Here is a 22917-nt window from a genome sequence, read left to right on the forward strand (position 1 = left end):
TAAACTGATGTGTTTTCATTTTATAACTGAGAGACTGAGTCCCTGGCTTTCATGTGGCTCTGATCCAGATGAGCTTTCTAGTGACCGTCCGTTTCTCTTTTGTCTCTCTCCCACAGTAGTGAGGTTGTCATCGCCATCACAACGACAGGCCTGCGTTTTTTATCAATTCAGTGGGAAGTCACCCATGAGTTTTCTTGAGCTGGTTTAACCGCTTTTACGGTCCTTCAATGTTTCAACTCCCATCGCTCTCACTTTTCAGTGAGGCAACGGCCCCAGCACTCAAGGGCATTTCTCGGCACACTCTGCGAGAACTGTTTTCTAATTGTTTACTTGTAAATTTACCTGAGTCTACTCTTTTCTACCAAGCTGTCAAGATGAGAAAGAGAAAATAGACAACCACCCAGTTTTAGCACAAAGCCACAAGGAAATCCATGCGGAATTCTCAGAAACAAATCCTCTAAATCGCCGAAATATTCGTCCTGGTCTGCCTTGCGGGGTTCCGCAAAACTGATTTGCAAGCTGTCAAGATGCGTGTTTCTAGCATCTGTTAAACAGAGCTCCCAAGACGTCGTAATTCACGGACCTACTCGATCTAGCACTGACAACTTGAGCATGGCAAAAGAGGAAAGCGTGCTGCAGTTTTACTAAGCATATAAAACAATGATTTTCAAAACAGCGCAATACGAAGCGGTTCAGATAAGCAATAAAACGACAGGTGTTGTAGACCGCTGTTTATGTAGAATCCAGAATAGATCAAGATGGCTGATCAACTACAGAAATTCAGCAAAGTAGGGTTCTTGTAAAGAGGTATGGGTGGACATTCAAAGATTTTGAAAGACACAGATGTTAGTATTCAGATTAAAATTAACCATAAAGCTTTCCCACTTCATTACTTGATTTCTGTGCTGCAAATGCAGTGGCTTCTAGTTGTAAGCTGACTTTGTACACGATATGTTGCTTGCTCGTAGGGTGCTGCGAAAATCATGCCCTTCAAACTCATTACACTCATGGAAACACGAAATATGTTTCTGCATAGATAAAATGACGCGCCAATGCTTCTAGTTACGTTGTACAAAACAATAGACGTAGTGAAGAGAGCCTTACTTCGCCTTCAAGAGTATAACGCGACAGCATAATCGGGCCCCGTGCATATCGTTTTCAACCGTGCCGCGCGGAAAGGAACGTTCGTGCGCGTAACATTGGCTGTTTCGAACTATCCTAGAATGTCTACTGCAAGTGCAGTTGCGAAGCGCCCACTACGCCATTATTCCTTCATTTGCTAATTTCCGAAGTACTCACTACGCGTAAGTTAGGTGCCACGCGCACCTGTGCACTTATTTATTTTATTTAATTAGTACCCACAGCGCCCATACAGGCATTATAGTGGGGGGGGGGTTCAGAAAAAGAAAATGAAAATTGCAGGTTCACATAAGTTTGTGTAAAAAAAAAAGAAAAAGAGAAAAGAAGTACATTTCCAAAACACAAAACATACACAGCTGCACCGAGCACAGCTGCGTCGGAAAAGTCATATGTATTAGAAAAAAAAAATGCAGAAACCACAAAAGTTGATGAAAATCCCATGATAATCAAAACAAAGTGCAGCATTCGTCTAGCACAAGGGCAAATTAACACCAAAACAAAACAACATAGCTTACAACCAAGATACCGTACAGATCATGGCGACTGCCAAGCGCACACACGTAATCTAGAGGGCTTAGCGGTCGAAAGATTCAATCATTTTTATTGCAGAAAAGAACGCATCCGTTGAAGAAATTTCTACAATTGTGGGAGGAAGTCGATTCCACTGACTGATAGTTCTCGGAAAAAAAGAGTTGCTGAAGGACGATGTATTACATCTATATTCTCTTATCTTGTGTTCATGATCTTTGCGGGCTGAAATATAGTGAGGCCGGCTTATGTATTCGTCACGGGGAATTCGAGTATGAGAATAAAATATGCTGTGCAATAGCTTCAGTCGAAACGATGCCCTTCGGTGCTGCAGAGACTTCCATTTTAACTTCAGCTTAGCTTCCGTCGCACTGAATTGTCTGTCGTACATAGGTGCATTAAGCACATATCTCGCCGCCATAGACTGAACTTTTTCTAATCTTTCTTTATTTGATGATGTTGCAGGGTCCCACACACAACATGCGTACTCCAGTACTGATCTCACGTACGCTTTGTATAGTACCTCCCGGGTTTGCTGTGGAAAAGCACGTGTGTTTCTTTTTAAGAATCCTAAGCTCCGACAAGCTTTATTTACAGTGTAATCCACATGCCGATTCCATGATAGAGAGGGGCAAAAGAAACACCTAGGTATTTGTATTCGCGCACCATTTTTACCGGAGAGCTGTTTATTGTGTATTCAAATTCACCTGGGTTTTTTTTTTCTGGAAAACCTCATGCATACAGTTTTCTTAAGGTTCAGTTTCATTTCCCATCGCTGGCACCACGCGTATATTGCACATAGGTCGTTTTGGATTACGGAGCAGTCAGTTTCAGAGGTAATCTGACGGTATAAATGCAGTCGTCTGCAAATAGCCTAATATGGGATTGTACGTTTTCGTTAATGTCATTTATATATAATAAAAAAAGTAATGATCCCAGAACTGATCCCTGAGGTACCCCTGACGTAACACTAGTTATTTCAGACTGTTCGCCGTTTACAACTACATATTGTCGCCTCTCATGTAGATATTCAGCAATCCATGCAATAACTTGGTGATTAATATTAAAGCTGGTTAGTTTTTGCAGCAATAAGTAGTGTGATACAGTGTCGAACGCTTTTTGAAAGTCGAGGAAAATGCAGTCGACGGAAAATTTGTCGTCCAGTGCTGCTGCTAAAACATGGGTGAACTCTACCAGTTGTGTGACGCATGATAGCCCCTGCCTAAATCCATGCTGGTTAGAGTTGAATAAGGAATTACTATCTATGTGCTTTACAATCGCAGTATATAAAATATGTTCAAGAATTTTACTGCACACAGAAGTGAGTGAGATAGGGCGGTAATTATTCACAGCATTGCGCGGGCCAGATTTATGTATAGGAGCAACAGACGCCATTTTCCAATCAGTTGGAAGAGAGCTCTGTTTTAACGATTTTTCAAAAATAACTTTCAAGTACATAGACACTGCATGGGAAGAAGACTTCAACATAAAATTAGGCAAGCAATCAGGACCCACTGCTTTTGCACAATCTAGATCTCTAAGTAGTAATTCAATGCCACGAGCTTCAAGTACTACATCAGGCATGGATGTGGATTCGTGTACCAACAATTTCAAGTCTTTTTGGGGGTCAGTAGCGGCTGAGAACACTGACGTAAAATATAAATTGAACAACTTAGCCTTTTCTGTCGCATCGCTCACGGTAATATCACCGCTGGTCAAAGCGGGAATTGAAATGTTGTCTTTCTTGTTTCGTTTGATATACCTCCAAAGTTCTTTCGGGTTTTGCGTTATTTTACGTTCAATTGTTTTAAAGTAGGCTACCTTCATTTCGACTGTAGCATTATTTACTTCACGCGTTGCCAGCTTCAGTTTGCAAGAGTTCTCTTCCGAGGGATTTCTTTTAAATGAACGGTAAATTCTCTGCCTACGCTTGACCAAAACGTCGAGTTCTCTACAAAACCATGGTTTACTTTTATTACGCCTTCTGGTCAGCACCCATGTCGGAACAAATCGGTTTCTCAGCTCTAGAATCTTGTCTTTAAACAAATTCCACAGCTGTTCTACTGAATACTCATCGGCAAGTGTTTCGAAAACAATGAAATATGCCTCCAATGCAGTGTTGATTCCTTCGACATTAGCCTTCGCGTAATTGCACATGCACCGACTCCTTTCACTGTAAGCACTCGTATGTTTCATATTTATCTCACTTAGCACAACCTCGTGGTCACTTATCCCTGGTAATACTTCAGTGTTTTCTACCATTTCTGGCATATTTGTGAAAAATAGATCAAGGATATGACCTGCTCGAGTTGGTTTCAACACTGTCTGTTTTAAAGACAAGAGGTTCATGAAATCAGCCATTTCAGATTTAAAACTAAGAGAACTTCCAGAAGCTATTGGTTGCTCATTCCAGTCGAGATCAGGCAGGTTAAAATCCCCACCTACAACGACGTAATCAGAGGCGATTTTTGTAGCTGTAGCAGTGAATTCACTAAATTCCTTAGTTGAACCAGTTGGCGGTCGATAAAAAGAGCAGACTGATAGTGATTTGCCATTCGAGAGCTTAAGTTGACACCAAACAGCTTCACTCATATCGTCTGTAGTGCTTATGCCTATAGACGGAATGCGCTGATCTACCAAGATAAATACACCACCTCCATGATAGTTCCTGTCTTTCCTGTAACAAGTAAAGTTATCTGGAAATACCTCGCTGTTTGCCACGTCTTCATTCAGCCATGATTCAGTACCGATAACTACACTTGGTTTGATCATGCGCACTAAGTCATCGAATATGTCAACTTTATTTTTAATGCTCCTACAGTTTACTAACAAAAAAGACAGTGAAGAGCATAAGAACTTAGTCGGTCACTTGCACTGCACAACCTTGCCTGAGGTATCATCGTAAGTGTACCTGATGCCGTCTATGTGAAGGGTATCGTGTTTTAGTTGTACTCGTGCGTCCCTGCTTCTATTTTCTTTAGCAAACTGCCACAAAATTCGCCTTTTCTTTCGCACTGGCTCAGAAAAGTCTTCCGACATACCGATACCTGTATCTTTCAAATTCTTGGCCTTTCCTAAAATCAGGTGCTTTTCTTTCAGTGACCCGAACCTTGCGATCACGGGCCGCGTTTTTCCCTCTCGAAATTTCCCGAGCCGATGAGCTTTTTCTATCGTTTCGGGTTAACTTGTAATTTTGTCGAGCATACTTCTTTCACAAGCGATTCAGATTGTGACCAAGATTCGCGGACACTTGTATCAGGTATGCCGTAGAATACCAAGTTATGCTGTCTACTACGATTTTCAAGATCATCAATCTTATTTTGAAGCAACTGTATCACCCCGTGCTGGGTATTACAGCGCGCAGTACACTCAGTGATAGCGGCTTCTAATTTTGACAGCACTGACATTTTTCCTTCCATTGACGACACTCGTTCACTCAAGTCATTTATAGCAGCCTTATGTTCCGCTTGGTTCGCTTCAATGGTATTAAGCTTTCGAACAATCGCGTTTTGCCCATCCAAAATTTTCTGTAGCGTCGCATCAATGACAGGGCCAGGATTCGTTTCGATATCCCCACAGAGAATTAATAACAAAAAATAAAAGCAAAAACGACGCAGCAACAAAATCCGACGCTTTGAGCGGTTTCTAGCATCGGAATGCACGCGCACACAGTTATACACTTTGTAATGGTTGGGCAGCTTTGAAGGGACACTAAAGGCAAATGTTAAGTCGACGTTGATTTTTGAAATAGCGTGTCAGAAACCTCGCAGTGCTTGTTTCGTGCCAAGGAAATACTTATTTTTAATGAAAATCAGTTTTCGGTGGTCCGCACAGCGTTATCGCATTTCAAATCATGCGCCTGAGAAGGCCTAACGTAGCATTTGCCTTGCGCAACATTGCCTGCCTTTACTGCCCGGCAGCCGACGCCGTGGTTTCTGCTCTCAAGGGCACATTACACAACATCGCATGGCCACGGCCTTTTGTCGGAGTTTCCGCTAGAGCGACTTTCATGAGCGTGCAAGGCACACGCAGCAGCACGCGATAACGAAACTACCATTGAGACGCGACCGCGCGAGCGGAGCGCAGCCCGGCGAAAACGAAACTTTTGCACAACCCGTGTTGCACAACGTCTTGCAAGTCTCGGAATGTTCTTTTTTGTAATGAGTAGCTTGACTACTAGTGATAATTTGTACTCGGGACTCTTTAAGCCATCGGGCTCGTTCCAAAACGTCGCACTGGTGGCGCATACAGTGTCCTACATTTACCTTAAAGGGACTGTCTACCGTCCTTCATCGCTTTTCCGTTTTGTACCGCAATAGAAAGCGTACCGTCTGAAGTGTCCAACCTTGCAGCGGTTTCTCTGGACAGTTAGTAGAAATTTTTAAAACAGAATTTTTCCATCTGCGTTCGTTCTTCTTCCATTGGCGTAAAACATGCCCACAACACTGGTTGGCGGACGCGATGACGATTGTAGTGGCGGTAAAAATTAAAACCGAAAGCACATCTGATTTCTGTAGGATTACTTTATTTTCGCTGAACACTATGAATGTAACAGTCGTTTTCAGCGCACTAGCGGTTAAATGATGCCTTATTATACGATTACAGAACACTTGTTTTTCTGTTCTCGCAGTCTATGCGTTTATTTTAGCACTGCTGCCGCATTCCAAGCGAAGTCGATTCATCAAAAAGAGACAATATATGCGTGCCTTCACAGCGCAGGACATGTGAGACAGCCTATCAACAATATTTACCAACAATATTATTTATTTATTTACGCTCATTATGTATAATATTCTTTTGTTTAGGATGGTGCGGACGTGCACCAGGATATCATCTAGAGCCTCCTGGGTAGAAAACGACTTGAAAAATGAACTGAATGTTGTTCGAGAGTTTGGATTAACACAGCGCCGGGTTCTGTATTGATTCAATGCGTGGAGTGCAAAGACTGTGCTCATGAAGACTGCGTGAGGGCCCACGGAGTGAATTTCATGTGCTGTACTGTAAGAACTGAAGGGATGAAATTTTTTCACACCGTCTCGTTTCGCCCCACGCACCGTCTCGCTTTGCCCCGCAGATTGGGGTAAAGTGAGACATCTGGTGCATTTTTGTTTGTTTTTAAACTAAACTTTTTTTTAAAATAAACTTTGGTTCTTTTTTGTTTTCTTTTTTCGTGGTCTTGTTTTTTTTTCGTGTTTCTAATATTCTTTCAATATGCTATCAATACAATATCGCTAGGAGGTCCCCCTGGCAGTGTTTACTTCGGGACCTCCTTCTGTAATACTTATGAACCATGTCACGTGTATTTTCGGGATGTTAGAATAAACTTCAAACTTCAACAGTCCCAACATCGCCATATTTATCTAGCACATACCTCGTACCCAAAAGGAAGTTCCGGCGCTGATGTTTTATGGTAACAAGGGAAATAAAAAATAATATTCACTATTTTCACATTTTTGTCGCATTTCGCACCGCCTTACCCTACATGTGTTATGGCGACCCCTCCCAATACATGACATTCTTATAGCGTTTTTTTACGAAGCAGTTTCAAGCACTGGTGTGGCTTCGTGGTTGAACAGCAGCTTGTCATGCACAAGGCCTGGGTTCGATTTTCAGACGGGCCGAAGATTTTTTATTATTTACTTATTTGCATCTATCTCGAATTTTAGCTCACGGACAACGACGCCGCCGCCAAAGCCGACACCGACACCGGAAGTTCTGTGAATCGAGCTCTTTAACGCTGTCGCGTTAACATCGGGGCAGCTCCGTACTATGGTGCGAAGATTAAGGAAACAGCGGCGCTGGTTGCATTACCCTCCGCCTTTCCCTCTTCTTCACCTTCTCTTGCCATTCCCGCTCCTTGCTTTACTATAATATACAAGTATATTCTATGCTTTACACTCTGCCATCCTCCTTATCCTCAAATCACTCTTCCTCATCCTCACTTTTCTTTCTAACCTTTGCTATACTCTTCCATACATTGCTATGCTATGATTACCCTCTCCCCTCATCCTTTCTCCCCTCCTCACCCCCGCATATCGCTCCTCCTCACAATCACATCCCTTTCCGGCCCACTTGCTATATCATACTATAGATGGCTACGCAATGCCTTACCCTCTCAGAAGATCTTCTGTAGGGATTAGTTAGAACATAACCGATGGAAAAGTCAGCGATTCAAAGTTCACAAAGAAGGCAGACACGAACGATGAGACGAAGCGCATCCAGCAACTGATTTAAAAGTAGACAAGAAGGGGTGGGTAAAAACATAAAAGGATAGGGCACTATTGGCAAACCGCGCATGGGCAAACGTGAATGCTAACAATTGTAAAAACCCTTGCATTTTTCTTGGAAATTTACGTTACCAAAATGTCATATCAGAATCCAAGATGAAAGATGTACGGCGACCAAAATCTTTGTTTCACTAGAAATGCAACTTGCTTGTCTTTATATGCAACGGACGGAGAGCTCACGCATGCGCCAAACTGTCCCGACAGCATAGCGTACTCTCCTACAATTGTCTTTTTTTTTTAATTCGGTTCCTGCTGTGTCAACATCGTTTTGGCACTGAAATTCGGGTTACGCTTACAGGCAGATCAGTGCTGAGCGTGATTCCCCTCGAGTGCAACTCTATTACACATATTCTTTTGTTCCTGTAGCCTTTCGTTGAGGCACCTGCCCATCTGTCTAATGTATAATGAGCCGCAGGACAGAAGAATCCTATAAACTGTATACTTTTTCATTGCACTCAACAAATCACCTGACACGTTTGACGTTACATGTTGCATCTCGGGCGTCTTCACCAGTGCTCTACGTGTTAATTTTAGACACAAAACTATCGATTTTTTGGATGCCGAGAATATCATTGGCGCATCGCACCGGGAAGCCATTATTGTTAATCTGTGCGTTATTGTGTGCAAGAACGGCAACACAACCACCGGATTCCTGTTTCTTTTCTAACACGAAAGTGTTTTATGCCGGGGTCCATCAAGACTTTCATGACGTATTTCCGTCACTGAAATACGTCGGCAAAATGAAGGCCATGAAATGGCAAAAAAAAAAACTGCCAAAAAGATTTGATGGCAGGAGTCGAACCCACGACCTCTCGGTCCGCGACGATGGCCGGCGGGAGTTTAGCCCGCTGAGCTACCGCCTAGAGCACGGCACGGGCTCGGGCTTACCCGAAAACCCGGGCCCGGCCCTGCCCGTGGGCCGGGCCGGGCCAGGTAAAGCAGTTCTCACGGCGGGCCCGGGCCGGGCTCGGGCTTGAAGCTCCGGGCTTAGGGCCGGGCCCGGGTTTGAGGTGGCGGGCTAGGGTCGGGCCGGGCTTGGACATTGCTGGGTTCTTAAATGGACACTATAATGAAGCACTGAAGTGGTTTAGACTGATAATGTGAACTCTAAGAACTCGAATGTCATTCATTTCACGATCATACGTTTATTATCAGACGAGAAAATCAAGTTCAGAATTCCATTTTTTAAATTTCGCGCCGAAATCTCGGAGCGTGACGCCACGGATTTCAAACTGTATTTGCCGTATTTGGGGACATTGGCTCTATAAAATTTCCTGAAACTTGGTATGTTAAGTCTATGGCCCCATCAGAGGTCAATGTACTTCATTTTTAGTGATTAGGAACTACGTAGGCCCCATTAGACCCGTCAGAATCGAAGATGTCACGGTGTCTGCTGCGCGAACTTAAAGGGGCGTCGCCACCCGCATTTACCTTTTTGCGCGTTTTGTGACTTACCAAGAGTCTCTTCCCGGCGAGCGTGGTGATTTAGGAATTGCTGAAGAGTAATTTACTGATAATAGAGAAATTGTTTTTCTTTCTAGTGCCCCTTCATGTTGTTCCACATACGTTGTGCATATATACATATATGTTTAACATTTTCTCTCGAAAAAAAGCTTTTTTTTATGTGGGGCAAGCTATTTAGAGAAATTTTATTAGAGAGTTATTCTGTGCTTTAATTGCATTCGTTAAGATTTTATATCCCAAATATTATTCTGTAATCGCAGTAATACATGTAATATAATACATATGTACGTGTAACTTATCGCAAGACCGATCATAGAGCTTCAAAGCGAGGAAACGTTTTTTAAGTTTCCAGCCCTCCACTAAAACGAAAGAACTGCACGGTGACTCGTTACATAGAATTCCTATACAGAGACATTCTTTTTCCGTGGCTTCGTCATGGCCCCCAGTGGTCACGTGACGCGAGATGGACGTGCACAGCCTGCTTGGTGCGCCCAATTTGTTAACATTTGAACTTTCGCCTCTTTCCGCTATATCAGGGGTCTCAAACCCATCTCAGCTAACGGACCGCATTCACCAAAATTTACTCCCGTAAGGGCCAGGACAGGAACGCAGCTTAAAGAGCGGTGGGAGGGGCTAGGTCGTACCAAATGTCAGTTAACGTTGCCATTTAAAAGAAGAGCTTTCCCATATGTCACATATGGGTCGTTTCTGAAGGGTATTTGGCGGCAGGATTCCAACATATCGATACCTATCTTCAACATGACTAAAATCAGGACGCCGATTTTGAAATATAGAGTGTTGTTTCACGGTTAGGTATAGTGTGAGAGCTACATGACACTGCCACAACACCGTTGGAATGTGCAGGAATAGCATATCTTCAAACAGCATAACGCGTGAGGCATATATATTCTCTTGACGAAATATCAGGCTTGAAAAAAGACTATCACGAATTCTGTGCCGGGCGATGTCCCTTTACCTTCGAACCATATGCATTGAATGAATAAGCGTCGAGAAGCTTATTCGCGCCTTTATTACCAAAGTGTAACGAACACCAAAAAAAATCACAGCATATCCACGGGGTGAATGATGATGAGTGGGGCGAAGCTACAGAGGGAATCATCTGTAAACCGTGAAACTCTTCCGTGAAATGCGCCCAGTACATAATATAAAGAGTGTGAAACATCGTGTATATATTAAACATCAAACATTTATTGTACTGTTGGTTTACGTGGTCCCTTCATTATCACTTGTGATCGGTGAAATGCAAGGAAGAAGTCCGCTCCCGAGCGAAAGAGCGCCAAGAGCGACCGCATTCCCCGCTCGCCCTGTGCGAATTAAAGGCAAGGCTAGAGGGAAGACAGGAGGCGCGTTCCACGACGCGAGGTCGGTAGCATGCCCAACGAAAGCCAACGGAACGCGATCGTGCAAGTGCTCCGGCTTCGCATCGCCTCATGGTTCCATTTAGCGTCCCAAAACCAAACATATTGCTCAAGGTGTGCCTTGCGTTTTTCGTAGAAATAATTTCTTTATCATGTACATTAAGACGAAAAGTTGAAAGCTCACTAGAGTGTATCGCCTGCAAAGTATGTCTTTTAGTGTGATTTAACTCTCGTACGGCAGGGTCCTCGCGCCGTTGCCGGTCCACGGGCGAGGTGGCTACATATAACTACTACTACTACACTTTAAGAAAAACATCTGGCGTTCTTTCGTTCTGCTTTTACAAAACATCTGGCGTCTTTCGTTGGTTTATTTCATCAATCAACGGCGTTTTGAACAAAATTTTTATTGTTTAATCACGCACAGGAGAAATCTCACCAGGCACTACCTTGGAGGTAAACAATGGCTGCTAATGGCAATGAGAGACAGAAGAAGTCGGCTTTTAGCTAACACTTACACTTGTACTTCTACTAACGTTTCCTACTGGAACATGCCAATGGCTGCTAATGGGGAATGAGAGACAGAAGAATTCGGCTTTTAGTTAACGCGCACGCTGCGAATTTTTTATTGTTCAACAACGCACAGGAGAAATCTCCCACCGGCACCACCTTGGAGGTCAAAGCGTAAGACTTGTTACTCACTACTACGACCACGACGACTACGAGGGACGAACGGGTGCCGCCTTAAGGAGCTTCGCCCCTAAAACATCTGGCGTTCTTTCGTTCTGCTTTTACAAAACATCTGGCGTCTTTCGTTGGTTTATTTCATCAATCAACGGCGTTTTGAACAAAATTTTTATTGTTTAATCACGCACAGGAGAAATCTCACCAGGCACTACCTTGGAGGTAAACAATGGCTGCTAATGGCAATGAGAGACAGAAGAAGTCGGCTTTTAGCTAACACTTACACTTGTACTTCTACTAACGTTTCCTACTGGAACATGCCAATGGCTGCTAATGGGGAATGAGAGACAGAAGAATTCGGCTTTTAGTTAACGCGCACGCTGCGAATTTTTTATTGTTCAACAACGCACAGGAGAAATCTCCTACCGGCACCACCTTGGAGGTCAAAGCGTAAGACTTGTGACTCACTACTACGACCACTTCGTCCACCTCCTGCCAGTCCTACCCGCGTAGTGCAGTGGTTACCTTCTACCAGTACAACATCGTTAGGAAGGCACAGAGCATTATTATACGAAAAAAAAAAGAGCGTGGTGCAAGCCGTGCATAACATACACTGCTGAAAACTGCAAGCAGAAGCCCTCAAAAAGGAGTTTTATAGGTGATACTGAAGAGTGTCACGACGTTCGGGAACGATCGAAATGAAATAAGCTGCACAGCTACATTCATTCTGCAGAGGTCCACAAAGACATCCTGAATTTGCTCCATTAGTGGAAGTTAAGAACAACGACTGCCGACGCTTTCACATTTCGCAAGGCAGATGTGCACCCCTGCGGCTAGCGTATGCAGTGCGAGAAACTTTAGCGTGGCAGGATATATAATACAATGGTGTATGGCGTGCTTAAAGCCGGAATATCTAGATAATTTGAATTTTTCCACAATAACACGTGAAGAAATAAACTATTAGGTATGCCACAAAAGACTTATGGACTGTATATAGTAGCCGTGGTGACATATGAAATATATATGATATATGAAAAGAATGCTACCAGAAATACATTTTTCGTCCTTTCGGCTGCCTATACGTATTTCTAAAAGTACACGTGGTGCACACAGTTCGTTATAATTTTTATCTAGGTTAGTGTACATACAGCAAGGTAATAAACTTGGCTTTCTTCGTCCATCTTGCTTTGGCAAGGTACTATCATGCTGAAGACGTGTTACATATCCAGAAGGGCGCATGATTGGCTTTGTCGTTAGAACATGTTTTAAGTTTCAGTAAAGAGCGCAATGAGAGCGTTCTGTTCTCTGTCTCCTCTGTTTTTATTGCACTTCCTATCGAAACTGAACTCATGCTGCAAATCACTTTCCTTGCTGTAATATCTGCTACAAAACGCTCTTGATGATCCCCATTGCATTTGCAAAAAAAAAAGAAAGAAAGTTATAGTATACCATTGCCGAACAGACGTTCATTGTACCCAGTATGTCCACTCAACTATTTCCTCCGTCAGCCCCTTATTACACGAAATTACCGTAGGTTTAAGTAGAATTGTTAGCGAAATATTCGCCAACAAAGCCTATATATTTGCTACTTAAAACACGTTGCTGTAGATTCTATGTTCTGGCAACACCACCTATATTATTGGCTCGGGCCTCTGTCGGGCCTGATCTGCCGTCGGGCCGGGCCGGGCCGGGTAGGCGAAATTTTTTCTCGGGTTCGGGCCGGGCACGGGCCGCGTATTGAATCACCGGGCCGGGCTCGGGTGGGTAAACTTAAACGCGTTCCGGGCCCGGGCCGGGCCCGGGCCGAAAGTCACGGCCCGTGCAGTGCTCTACTACCGCCAAACAAATAACGGAGGCTACATGAACGCGCATTTTATCTTTCACACTTTCCTCTCTCAGTGCTCTTGGATGGATGCTATGGGCGTCCTCTATATAACGGGTCGGTGAGATGTGTGCCACCATGTTTAAAAAAAAACGCGCCGTTTTTTCCAGTGTGAACTGGAATGGTGCGTTTACACTGGAAATGTAATTTCTTCAACGCTTTAAACACCGCGAGGTGGCTTTAGCCCGAGCCTCGCTCATAGCATCTATCCATATCGAAAAATAGCTCTCTGACGCTCGCCTGGCTGTCGCAACGCGTTCCCTGCTCGCCCTGTGCGAATTATCGGCCACGCTAGAAGACACGATGCGCGTAGCGTTTCTCTTCTCGTTTCACGACGTTTTGAAGGAGTGCATATCAAGTTTCAGTGCATATTATGTGCCCGTTGATGCCATATATGCACGGGATTCACCATATGCGGTGTCCACATATATGTTAAGAACTTCAGCTGCAGCAAGGGTTAAATCATGATCATGGGCGTTAGTCGTAGGTACGGTGATGTGCCACTAGGTGTCAACGTGAGTGCGTCCACATCAAGCGGTGCTATGTCTCCCAAACAACAGTAGACATTGTACAAGCTCTGACATACCAATGCACTATAAACAATCAACTGCTACTGTGGCGACACGCTTCACTTTCGTGTTATACCGATTCCTATGACAGAGGGACCAGCCATCTTTTTCTTTAGCTTTACCGGGATTGTTTCTTTAGCTTTACCGGGAACACGTGAACTTACGTAGCTGTTCAGTGTGTTGATGTTTTTGCTGATGATGATGCTTAAATAGGCCTCAGCGCTTTGTAACGGGTGGGCCTTTAAAACACCAACTCATCGTGTAATTCACATGTTTTGACGCCTGGCGCGATTCTATGCGTCTGCCACGCAATATTGCATGCGTTAAGGAGACTCCTTTCACTACATGACATTCATATAGTGTTCTTTTTTTTTTCGAAGCAGTAGAACACGTAGTAGAACACGTGCTTCCCACACTGACGGCTTGGGTTCGGTTCTCACTTGAACCCGAATATTTTAATTATTTATTTTATTTGCATCTTTCTCGATTATTCATGTAGTGTTCTTTTTTTTGTCGAAGACGTTTCAAGAAATAGCGTGGCTCTGCGGTAGATTACCTGTGTGTATCAGACGGCCTCGGTTCGATTCTCACTCGAACCCGAAGTTTTGTATTATTTATTTTATTTGCGTCTTTCTCGATTTTTCGGTCACGGACAAGATGCATCATTTTTCGCTCACAACCAGCGACGCCGTCACCGACGCCGACACCGGAATTTCTGCGAAACGAACTCTTTCACGCTGTTGCGTTAAATTCCTGATACCATGAGAATAAATTGCTTGACTCGTATCCCACGAAGTAAAATGCACTCCATTGAAACATTTCACGTGCAACAGCAGTGCCAGAAGACAGCCTAGGGAGCAGAAGCAAGATCGGAGGGGCGGAATAAACATCCGCCGTGGTAAGTGGAATACCTCATCGCGAAGCAATAGCGTCCGTAATCTGGAAAAGTTCACATGCGCATAGCATGCGCATGTGAACTTTTCCAGATTAAGTACGGACTAACTTATGCTTGCAATAGAACATTGATAAGCTTAATTTCGGCGAAGCTTAGTGTGTGACACTCCCGCGTTAACGACGAAGCATAAATGTGTGGTTGTGTTCAACGGGTCGTATCTTTTTGCCCCCCAGTGACCCATGCCGGTGACTTTGGACTAATAAATGTTAGTACTGCCCTCTAAATTTTGTGAAGTGCTTATTGGTAGTATCGCATGACTGAATTTGTGACGATGAGGGACAGCGTTGTCAAAGGCACCGAATAGGTGTGCTATAGAGGTTGTCTGAACAGGAAAAACTCAAGGGTTCCTTATGCAATCGCCTAAGACGACTCGAATGCGAAAGCCATTTTCTTGTTCTTTTTATTCTCGGTCGACGTGCTGATCCTCCCCTCAACCGTAACATTCAAAAGCTTTCCGAACTTAAAGGGAGGCTGAAGCATTTAAAAGAATGACTTTGGAGTGTGTAATCATAGTTTGATCCCTGCCCTGCTGCATTCGAACACCAATGTAATAATTCACAGAAGTGAACGCAAATAGCATTTCTTGGCAAAAACCGCGGCTGCAGCCGCATGGCTTCTTGAGATGCTGAGTGAACGCGGTGACGTCATCTTCGGCGTGCCGTGTCATTGGCAACATCAGCACAGTTAAAGAAAGCATGGTCTTGCGATCAGTTGCACGAACACGCGCAGCCGGAACTAGTCACGGAGGCCACGGTTGAAGATACGACTGTACTGCGCGGCTCCGCCAAAGCTACCGACGATGACGTAGTTCCTATTAGTTTCGGCGCGTGCGCGTGGGCGGAGCAAGACGAACCTTTCTTTTGCGTATTTTAAAGCTCCTGCTGCCAAAACAACGGAAAAAATTACGCCATCGTCGACAATAATGTTGGTCCTTCTTAACAACAATGTTTTACCGAATTCTAAAACCTCTACAGCTTCCCTTAAACGTGGTTTTGAACATGCCTCCAGGATCGGAGGCATTGCAAGCTTTCTGCTCCTCACAAGGTTTTGCAGAGCCTCCGTGATTGGCCCGCCTTGACCAAGCAACGATGTCCTTCGATGTCGCCACTACGATGTCTCAAAATCTGGCGATCTGTGACGCCATGATGACGTCACGGAATGACGTCATTAATGACTTCATGTTACACTAAGGTCATGTGACTTTTGGTACGCCGACTGCACGTACACGCACGTACACAGGCACGCGCATATTCACGTGAGTATCACGTGACTCTAGACCCTCAATTACTTTTTTTTGCATCCTCCGACGCCGTCGCCAGTCTCGCGAAGTATCGTCACATGTCGCCAAATCTCGAAGACGCCGGCAGTCAATTTTCGCGTTTGATGAGACACCTAAGGCTTTCGCCTTAGTAAGAGCCTCATACCAGTTGGCTGATGTTTCTTTGGGCGGTGTATTCGGCAGGTGCATCATAAGCGCGGCATGAAAGTCATGTCGTACATGATATTGCCACGCCCGCTTCTTCTTTTATTTTGATGTGTTCGAGTATGACCAGCAAGGACGGTTATCAACGCTCGACGCTGGCCGCGAAGCAGTGTTCGAGAAGCTTCACGATTTTAGTAGATCGTTTTGTTAAGATTGTGCGCCGCACGCGAATGTTCCAGCTTTGTCGAGAGATAACGCCGCCAGCGATATTGCTGGAAAGTTCCATAGCGCTTGTATAAAAGCCGACGCGCTTGACCGCTTGTCAGTTGATCGACGGTCGACGCTCTGTTCGCCGCTATCAGTGTATTGCTTTTCAGTTTCCCGGCCACAAGTTCGGCCAAATAAAGAGTTTCATCTCTGACGTACTGACTGCTGCCTTCGTCGACGTCACGACCACGTGACATCTGGTGGAGGTGCTGGGCAGGCTCGCCACCGACGTCGAATTCAGGTGGGAAACGTCGCAAGTTCAAGCATATCAAGAATTGAAACGACGCCTGCAGACGCCTCCGATACTTGCGCATTTCGACGAATACGCCCATACGGAAATCCACACCGACGCAAGGAGCGTAGGACTCGGCGCCGTCCTTGTGCAGAAGACCGACGGATTCGAAAGGGTCATCAGTTATGCTAGCCGGTCGCTATCAAAGGCAGAAATCAACTACTCCACAACAGAAAAGGAGTGCCTGGCCATAATCTGGGCTACATCGAAGTTTCGCCCCTACCTCTACGGCCGGCCCTTCAAAGTTGTCAGCGACCACCACGCCTTGTGTTGGCTAGCTAACTTGAAGGACCCTTCAGGTCGCCTCGCACGGTGGAGCCTACGACTTCAAAAATTTGACATAACCGTCGTGTACAAGTCCGGAAGAAAACACTCCGACGCTGACTGCCTGTCCCGCGCCCCCGTCGACCCACCGCCGCAGGACGACATGGAGAATGACTGCTTCTTGGGAACCATAAGTGCGGAACACTTCGCCGAACGACAGCGAGCGGACCCAGAACTCAGGGGCCTTGTGGAATACCTCGAGGGCAGGACCACCGTTGTTCCCAAAGTATTCACGCGAGAACTGACGTCGTTTTTCTTGCGCAACGGTGTTCTCCTTAAGAAGAACTTCTCGCCGCTTCGAGCCGATTCCCTTCTCGTAGTGCCCTCGACATTGCGACCAGAGGTCCTCCAGGCTCTGCATGACGACCCGACGTCTGGACACCTGGGTGTTTCTCGCACGCTCGCAAGAATACAGAAAAACTACTACTGGCCGCGCCTTGTCGCCCACGTAACTCGCTACGTCAAGACCTGCCGGGACTGTCAGCGACGAAAGACACCACCGACTAGGCTAGCCGGACTTCTGCAGCCTATCGAGCCACCTCGACGGCCGTTCCAGCAAATTGGGATGGACTTACTGGGGCCGTTCCCGACGTCCAATACCGGAAACAAATGGATAGTCGTAGCTACCGACTACCTCACCCGCTACGCCGAGGGCCCTACCCAGAGGCAGTGCCGCCGAGGTAGCGAAGTTCTTCGTTGAGAACATCGTCCTGCGTCATGGCGCCCCAGAGGTCCTCATCACCGACAGAGGTACGGCGTTTACTGCCGACCTAACTCAGGAAATACTGAGATACAGCCAAACAAGCCACCGCCGGACCACAGCGTACCACCCACAGACCAATGGCCTCACCGAGCGGTTAAACAAGACCATCGCCGACATGCTGGCCATGTATGTCGACGTCGAACACAAGACGTGGGATGCCATCCTTCCGTATGTGACCTTCGCATAAAACACGGCCGTGCAAGAAACGACGCAAATGACGCCGTACAAGCTGGTCTACGGAAGGAGCCCGGCAACGACACTCGACGCAATGCTACCAACCGCCACCGACGAAGACTATCTCGACGTTTCCGCCTATTTGCAACGCGCCGAAGAAGCTCGACAGCTCGCCCGCCTGCGCATCAAGAACCAGCAGAGGGTCGACAGCCGTCACTATAATCTTCGACGACGCCACATGGAGTACCAACCCGGTGACCGTGTGTGGGTCTGGACGCCGATACGTCGACGTGGGTTCAGTGAAAAACTTCTTCGGCGATACTTCGGGCCATACAAGGTGCTTCGACGTCATGGAGCTCTTGATTACGAGGTCGTCCCGGACGGCATTACGAACTCCCAGCGACGCCGCGCACGACCTGAAGTCGTCCATGAAGTGCGCCTTAAGCCGTTTTTTGCGCGTTAGCGAACCTTGGGACTCTACTTTTTCCTTTGTTATTGTAATTTATTTGTGTATGCACTTGTTTTTTTTTTTCCTTTCCATGTTCTGTTGCAAGCATCGGGACGATGCTTTTTCAGAGGGGGCAATGCCACGCCCGTTTCTTCTTTTATTTTGCTGTGTTCGAGTATGAACAGCAAGGACGGTTATCAACGCTCGACGCTGGCCGCGAAGCAGTGTTCGAGAAGCTTCACGATTTTAGTAGATCGTTTTGTTAAGGTTGCGCGTCGCACGCGAATGTTCCAGCTTTGTCGAGAGATAACGCCGCCACCAGCGATATTGCTGGAAAGTTCCATAGCGCTTGTATAAAAGCCGACGCGCTTGACCGCTTGTCAGTTGATCGACGGTCGACGCTCTGTTCGCCGCTATCAATGTGTTGCTTTTCAGTTTCCCGGCCACAAGTTCGGCCAAATAAAGAGTTTCATTTTCGACGTACTGACTGCTGCCTTCGTCGACGTCACGACCACGTGACAATATGCATGTCCCAATTTGCATGTTAGGACCTGTCGGTTATGTTTTTTTACAATCATGTCATGCCATATCAATATTGGTATATATCCAATGAATGAAACGGCCGCGAACGCACCATGAGCGTCTCTGTTCGCCGCTATCAGTGTGTTGCTTTTCAGTTTCCCGGCCACAAGTTCGGCCAAATAAAGAGTTTCATTTTCGACGTACTGACTGCTGCCTTCGTCGACGTCACGACCACGTGACAATATGCATGTCCCAATTTGCATGTTAGGACCTGTCGGTTATGTTTTTTTACAATCATGTCATGCCATATCAATATTGGTATATATCCAATGAATGAAACGGCCGCGAACGCACCATGAGCGTCGCATGTAAATCATGCCGTACATGGCATGCATGTCATGATTTTAATGTTATTACTTCTAATTTATGTTCGGCATATAGTCACGTCGCACCATACAAGTTTTGGCATCTATCAAACTAGCGAAACGGCTGCGAGCGCACCCTGAGCGTGGAATGTTAGTCATGCCGTACATGACATGCATTTTATGATTTTGATATTACCACCTGTCATTTATGTTCATCATGCAGGAATGTCACGCCATACGAATTTTGGCACATATTCATTTAATGACACGGCCGCGAGCGCCCCAACGCCGTGTCTTGTAAATCATGCGGTACATGACATGTATATCATGACTTGCGCGTTACAACCAGTCAATTAGGTTCGTTATACACTCTTGTCACGCCTTACCAATTTTCGTATACATTAAATTAACAAAACGGCAGCGAGAGGACAAAACCGTGGCATGTAAATGATACCGTTCATGATATGCATGTCAAGATTTTGACCTTATGACCTGTCATTTATGTTCGTCATGCAGTCACGTGATGTCACACCAATTTTGGTGCCCATCCCATTAACGAAACGGTCAAGAGAGCACAAAGTCGTAGGCGGCTAGATAGATAGATAGATAGATAGATAGATAGATAGATAGATAGATAGATAGATAGATAGATAGATAGATAGATAGATAGATAGATAGATAGATAGATAGATAGATAGATAGATAGATAGATAGATAGATAGATAGATAGATAGATAGATAGATAGATAGATAGATAGATAGATAGATAGATAGATAGATATCATGATGAGGATGACCATGATTACTAAATAAATATAGAAGTTAGTGCTATTATTAAAACGCTACAACGCCATTTCGGATACTTTTCGTTCGACAGCACCGAACACTAGGTTGCATATAATTAATTGATAGTAATTAATCTTGATTCCTAATCAACGATAAAAATGAACAGTAGAAATCCATTATATGAAATTACGATCTATCGTCTTATCATAACTATATACCTTGAAATACCACCTATACTATACATGTGCTTCTACACTGTGAGCTTGCGCCCATAAATTTCAAATAAATTGTTAGATTATTTATTATTATTTATTACTATTACCAATTTCCTATACGTCAGCGTGATAATGTGCATCACATCTGCAGACTTTTCTGAGTTTTAACGTGATCAACATGCACTTTCTCATCAATTTAGCGACAGGCATTTTTTTACCCCTGTAGGGCTGCTTTCCCGCAGTAGGATTTAGAAAAACTCTTCGGGAAAAAAATCTAGCCAGCGCAATCATACCAAACTGCAAGCAGATGGAAAGGTTGTCGTAGTGTACATGCCACTAGAGTGCAATTAGCGAATAAATGATCGTTGCGCTACAATTACCTTTTGAAAAATCACCCCATGCATTTTCAACGGATCCACGAAAGTGTCTCGGGAAAAACAACCAGCCGGCGAATTCAAACTAATCGCGATGTACAGCATAAGAACGTTGTCAGCGTTAAGTTCCTTAAGTGCAATTTGCGAAAATTAAGGCATTCTTCAGTAATCAATTTTTAAAGAACGCTCTCTATAGCGTTACGCCGAGCGCTTCCCCTTAGTGTCGACTTTGCCGCAGTACTCTATGTTCCAGATTGCTGGACATGAACATCTGTTCAACTAAAACTCGATTACTACATACTAGTTCGGCAGAGTCTATTTGCACCTCAACAGCTCAAGATCACGCAGGCTTAGCAGAAACGTCACGCGTGACGTCATACCATCGAGGTACAATTCGAATGAAAGGCACGGTTCTGCCTGGCGTCGCATCGCTGTTTTGCCAGTGTCAGTGGTTGGCCCGAGTCACTGAGGGGCCAGTATACCTACGCCGTGCCGCTTCGCCGATCTCACTACTGTGCCAGCATCACTATCAGAGCCAGGGCAGACCGCGAGGTGCCGCCCAACCGACGGCGTCAGACGTGACGTTTCTTCTGAGGTCACGTACGTTACCCCGAGATTTTGATGTGCAGAGAGACTCTGCAATCTAGAAATGGGCACGAGCTCCACCCCATAACTACGGTGCACCTGCACATTCACCTGAGGAAGAGCGCCGTTCTAGGTGGCTTCCGTTCAAACAGTAAGTACTTTTTTTGCTGCTAATGTAAGTATTACGCATAATAATAATCAAAAGATCGACGTCCTTACTTAACGTTTGGTTGTGCTGTGATGACGGAATCTTTGCCGAAATTTGGCAGGAAGTCCAAGTTTTCGAGCGAAAACCAAAGACACGAACACGGGTTTGTATGTGAAAATCGCCGACCTGATTTACGCGCAAGGTGTTTGACTTCACGGAGATGGTCAAAGGCGCATCTAGGCTTGGCGCATCTATGCAGGTTTTCTCTGGGTGGGACTGCGACTGCTGTGGGGGGAGCTTACATTTATTCTTCGGTAGTAACCGGCAGTAGTTGCACGTTTGGCTGTTGTAGCGCCAACCTCTGGACAGTTACGATTGGCACGTTATGCCCCGTTTGCCGCATGCACCTTCCACCTCAAGACACACGTGCAAGTGTTACGTACGTAGAGCGTCTTGCGCGAGTTGAAATAGGGCGAGTTTTCGCTGATGCTTCCTGGGGACGGCAGTGATGGCTGATGCGACGCCTTCGCCGCGCTCCCCTGTCGCCAGAGCGGACAAAAAAGAACAGTGAATGAGCCAGTGTTGCACACGTATATTGTGAATTACGAATACGGTAAAACCTAAATCTGGCGCCGTCAGCGTTATTGCGATGTCATCACGAACAAAGTTTACTGGCAAAAATGAAGTGTGCTGTACATATTTCCTGTCTGCGCTGACGTGTGGGAGCTAGCTGGATATGTATTGTCCAATTCCAAATTGTCATTTTTTCTTTCCAGCGCGACCGGGTGTTCACGTGTGTGCGTGCTTGTGTGCGTGTGTTTCAGTTACCCGACGCCTGCTGGGTCCGGGATGTGGCTGTGCGGTTGGTGGTGGTTCCGCGGCCTGGTCATTCGGTGACAAGTTCTGTTTGCTTTTGTGACTGTGACGCTCAGGACTCGGCTTGGTTGGAGGTGTCGGCTGTCGCCGTGAGTGCCGACGCCGGCCAGAACCGGCCGATGCGCTGCGCGCACGCGCGCGTGTATTGGCAGCGTCACTCCTCGACCTGCGCAGTAGAAAACACCTGATTGCCAGTGCCCGTATTGATAGGATGCGAATAAAGCAGCTGACGTACACCAGAGCAGTGTTGCTTAGTGGCGCTTTTACGCAACCTTTACAGCCCTGCCAGGACGCTCGTAGACGGCGAAATACAACTATAATTTGGCAACTTCCTAACTCTGTCGCCTCGCGTGCGCCACGAGGTTTTGAATGTGCACGGGCTGGACAGATCGAATATCTGAGAATTGCTGTTCCTTATCATTTTCCTTAGGCTCTCCAGAGGTACATGCCATTTTGTAAAGCTCTATGTT

This window comes from Rhipicephalus sanguineus, chromosome 5 (genome assembly GCF_013339695.2).
Source record: "Rhipicephalus sanguineus isolate Rsan-2018 chromosome 5, BIME_Rsan_1.4, whole genome shotgun sequence".
Lineage (NCBI taxonomy): Eukaryota > Metazoa > Arthropoda > Arachnida > Ixodida > Ixodidae > Rhipicephalus > Rhipicephalus sanguineus.